This window comes from Leucoraja erinacea, chromosome 1, assembly GCF_028641065.1.
Source record: "Leucoraja erinacea ecotype New England chromosome 1, Leri_hhj_1, whole genome shotgun sequence".
Classification (NCBI taxonomy): domain Eukaryota; kingdom Metazoa; phylum Chordata; class Chondrichthyes; order Rajiformes; family Rajidae; genus Leucoraja; species Leucoraja erinaceus.
This window is the reverse complement of record NC_073377.1, coordinates 35926939-35931525: the sequence shown is the minus strand read 5'-3', so window position 1 is coordinate 35931525 and position 4587 is coordinate 35926939. Positions and strand designations below refer to the sequence as shown.

General features: G+C 43.2%; 1 long non-coding RNA gene across 1 annotated transcript; it reads left to right on the top strand.

Moving 5' to 3' along the window:
* The first annotated feature begins 217 nt into the window (after positions 1-217).
* On the top strand, positions 218-4362 carry LOC129695649 (uncharacterized). The gene is made up of 2 exons (XR_008723205.1): positions 218-2815; positions 3799-4362. It is a non-coding gene; the product is annotated as an uncharacterized LOC129695649 (long non-coding RNA).
* The last annotated feature ends 225 nt before the right edge of the window (positions 4363-4587 follow it).

The window sequence follows — 4587 nt, the reverse complement described above, 5'->3', positions numbered from 1 at the left end:
ACAAAGACTTACAATCAGTAAATCCTGAAGTGGTGGGCGGGAGGGGTGGAGGGATTGAGGCCTTGTTGCCTGCAAGTACTGGAGCATTTTGAGTACATGCCCTGCCACCATCTAAATTTCAGTAAGGATGTGGGAGTTCATTAGATTGATTCCTAGGAAGAAAGTCTGAATAAGTCTAAGCAAGCCTGTAATCTAGAACAATGAACAGTGATATTTTTTGTGTGCAAATGACTTTTTTTGTGTACAAAATCCCTCTGTACGTGTGCTTAGTAAACTCCAAAGAATTGGGATACAGTCAAACTTCATGATTTGGCCTGCATGGGACATTGGTGTCCTTGAGCACATTTTCCAGATTTCCAGATTGTTATCTCCTTTAATACTCTAACACTTATCAAGGGTGCAGAGGATCAGAACACAGTTGAGTTTGAAGGGAAGACAAAAAGTGCTTGAGTAACTCAGCAGGACAGGCAGCATCAGGCATGTTTAGAGGGTTATGGGCCAGGGGAGGGCAGGTGGGACTAGTGTAGCAGGATTAAAGTTAATTAAAAATGAGCTAGAAGAGAGTGCGGGAATTGGGACCCCGATGAGTATCAAGGGAACGCAGGAACCAGGATCAATATTAATTGGAGGGAAATCAGGAACCTATGCCCCAGTGTGTGAAAAGGAGGTAAGGTTATACGGTCATGAGGAATAGGAGTAGAATTCGTCCATTTGGCCAATCAAGTCTACACCGCCATTCAATCATTGTCGATCTATTTCTCCCTCGTAACCCTGTTCTCCTACCTTCTCCCCATAACCTCTGACCCATAATAATCAAGAATCTATCAATCTCTGCCTTAAAAATATCCACTGACTTGGCCTCCACAACCTTCCGTGGCAAAGAATTCCACTGATTCACCATCCTCTAACTAAAGAAATTTCTCCTCATCTCCTTCCTAAAAGAACGTCCTTTAATTCTGAGGCTATGACCTCTAGTCCTAGACTCTCCTACTCGTGAAAACATCCTCTCCACATCCACTATCCAAGCCTTTCACTATTTTGTATGTTTCAATGAGGTCCCCCCTCATTCTTCTAAACTCCAGCGAGTACAGGCCCAGTGCCGACAAATGCTCATCATAGGTTAACCTGCTCATTCCTGGCAAGTAGGAACTGGAGTGCTGTAGCATGAGAGGGCACGCGGGCAGCTCAACGCTGACGTTGATTAGTGCGCTGATTGTGCATTCTATTTTTATTATATCTCGTCTGAGCAGCCGAATTAGTTACAGTACCAGATGAGTCAGATGCTGAACTTTTGATTGTTATTATTATGACAATATGTTCAGCACAGACATTGTGGGCCAAAAGGATTGTTCCTTTGCTGTAGAAACAAGGACACAAAGTGCTGTTGTAACTCAACGGGTCAGGCAGCATCCCTGGAGAATATGCATAGGTGGCATATTAGACAGTAGACAATAGGTGCAGGAGTAGGCCCTTTGGCCCTACAAGCCAGCACCGCCATTCAATGTGATCATGGCTGATCATCCCTAATCAGTATCCCATTCCTGCCTTCTCCCCATATCCCCTGACTCCGCTATCTTTAAGAGCCCTATCTAGCTCTCCCTTGAAAGTATCCAGAGAACCTGCCTCCACCACCCTCTGAGGCACAGAATTCCACAGACTCACCACTCTCTGTGAGAAAAAATGTTTCCTCGTCTCCGTTCTAAATGGCTTACCCCTTATTCTTAAACTGTGGCCCCTGGTTCTGGACTCCCCCAACATTGGGAACATGTTTCCTGCCTGTAGCGTGTCCAAATCCTTTACAATCTTATATATTTCAATAAGAAGCCCTCTCATCCTTCTAAACTTCATAGTGTACAAGCCCAGCTGCTCCATTCTCTCAGCATATGACAGTCCCACCATCCCGGGAATTGTGTCTATCTTTGGATTAAACCAGCATCTGCATGCAGTTCCTTCCTGCACTCCTGATTCATTTTACTGTTTGTATGCCACGTTGTCAACATCCCCTCAACCACCAATGAACCATTCTACATTTCCTTGCCCATCATCTGCTTTGACCTGTCGTTTTCACACCTTACATTCCTCCAGTTTCCCTCTCCCCTGACTCCCAGTCTGCAAAAGGGTCTCGACCCGAAACGTCACCCATTCCTTCTCCTTCCTTCCAGAGATGCTGCCTGTCCCGCTGAGTTACTCCAGCATTTTGTGTCTATCTTCGGTGTAAACCAGCATCTGCAGTTCCTTCCCACACTGTGAGACAAATAGGTTGGAAGCAGGTGAGGGGCAGAGGGTTAGATGGAGGTTCCCTAAAATTGGAGAATGTTGTTCTTCCGAGGGAGAAGTTTAAATACGGAAAGCGCGGTTTGTGATTCTTGACTAACACTTGCTTTCTTTCTGTATCTGTATCTTGACGTACAATCACCATCATTGGTTGTCGTACATACGTGAGGAGGCTCTTTGTAGGTGTGGGCTTGCGGGCGCCTCTCGTGATCGTGATGAGGCACCAATGGAAAGTGAGGGAGGCATCGTGGATCTGCGCCGCTTCCTGGTCAGCGCTGAATTCCCCCGACCGACCGACCGCTCACGTCAGTCAGCCTGTCATTATCAGGCTGATAAATACCAGCGACCTCTTGCAGCCGCTCAGTGCGAGCCAAAGATCTCATCCAGTGGATCTTTGGTGCGAGCCGACTTCGTGCTGCCGGCTCTCGGAAACTTGGCCGTTTGCAGTCACATCGATCGAGCGAAACCGGTAACAAAAAGCGAATGAAGCCTTTGATGCGGACCAGTGTCAAGAGATCAGAGCCCCAATCTTCCTCAACAGGTAACTCAGCTCTTCTTGGTTCTTGGTCCTGCAAAATATTCCACATGGGATTTAAACTGGAGGTTGCAGAGGATCAACAATGTGAATGTTCAATACTAGCGCCACCGGCGGCAGTAGAATTGGCGGGAGAAGACCAAGCCTGGCGGGCTCCATGTACTCGGGGCCCCGCACTGATATATTCTACCTCACCTTTGGCAGCTCAACTTTGATTGTACATTATTTTCATTAGAACTAACCTCACAGCCAGTAGTAAAGATCAATTCATTTCAAATGAAGTTTGTTTCAATTTAAGTTATTTTAAAATTTACAAGGATTCATTTGATGGTATTTAGAACAAGGCAGCACTGTTGAACAGGTTAAACCAAGCTATAGGATCTTTTGGTTAAACTAAACTAATCTCTGCCCGCCTATGATCCATTTCCTGCACATCTAAAATACCATATACAAACGCCATTGTATACACACAGGAAATGCTTGAAGAACTCAACAGGTCAGCAGCACCCGTGGAAAGAAATATAATCAACCCTTCATTAGAACTAGGAAAGAGAGAGATAAAGCCTTGCTTTTCACATTTACGTGGGGGGGGGGGGTCTTTCAACGGATACCATCTCACCTACTGACAGTGGATAAAGTTTCGATTTCCTGCATCCGCAGTTTCGTTTTATATTATCGTTGCATAATTAGCGCGGTGTGAATAACAACCCATCTAACACTCTTATGTGTTTGCTGAATGATCAACAATGTGAAATAAGTCCCTTATGTGCTTTTTTTTCTACTTTTAATGAGCTGGATAAGTGCAGGCGATTAAGAAGAACAATGCTGGATGAATTCGGCGGTTCAGGCAATTGGAGGGGAATGGGCGGACTATGGGTTCTTCATCAGTCTGACTGTCCTGCTAAGTTCTTCCAGCACTTTATTTGTTGCATAAAAATGAATTACTTGTTTAATATTTTGGAATTATAACAATGATGTAATTATTCCAGATCCAAAAGACTTCAAAGCGGTTGCGCAAGAGCTGAGGAAAATGGGAGACCTTTTGTATCTCAAACACTTGATACTCAATCTTCAACTTGATGAAAATTACAAGAAAAAATGCAACAACATAAAGAAAAAGTGAAAACGGCCTAGTGCTATTTTACATTTCGTGGGAAATAATGCTGCATTGATGTTACTGCTGAAGAAATGCAAGAGAATTAAAGAGTGAAAGAGCAACTGGAATGGATTTGTGCTGTCTAAGCCATGCCTAGAGGAGATATCACCAATCAAGCATGCAATTTGTAGAGGAGAATTATTAAAACAGTGAAAAAAAACAGGAAAAAAAACACAATCTTATAACTTAACTTCAAATGGCCAATATAAAATTGACCTAATTTCCACATTCGGGGTGAATGGGCTCAAATTCCATTTTTTAAAGTTGGTGTGAATGTGATACTTTTTAAGAAACTCACATATCAAGATGTATTAACTTATTATTTATATGTAATAAACCTGAGAGTTGGTTGAATGTGGAAGAAATGAGAACTATTAAATACCAAGTTTCATTTAAATATATGGCATACTTTCATTATTTCTTTAGCATCATTTTTGAATTACATTAAGTTATCCTTCTGATTTTCAAATTGTGAATGTGCTGAGTAATCCAACATACATAGAATTTCTATTGTAGACAAAAATGCTGGAGAAACTAAGCGGGTGAGGCAGCATCTATGGAAATAGACAATGTTTTGGGTTGAGACCCTTCTTCAGACTGATGTGGGGGGTGGGGGGGCGGG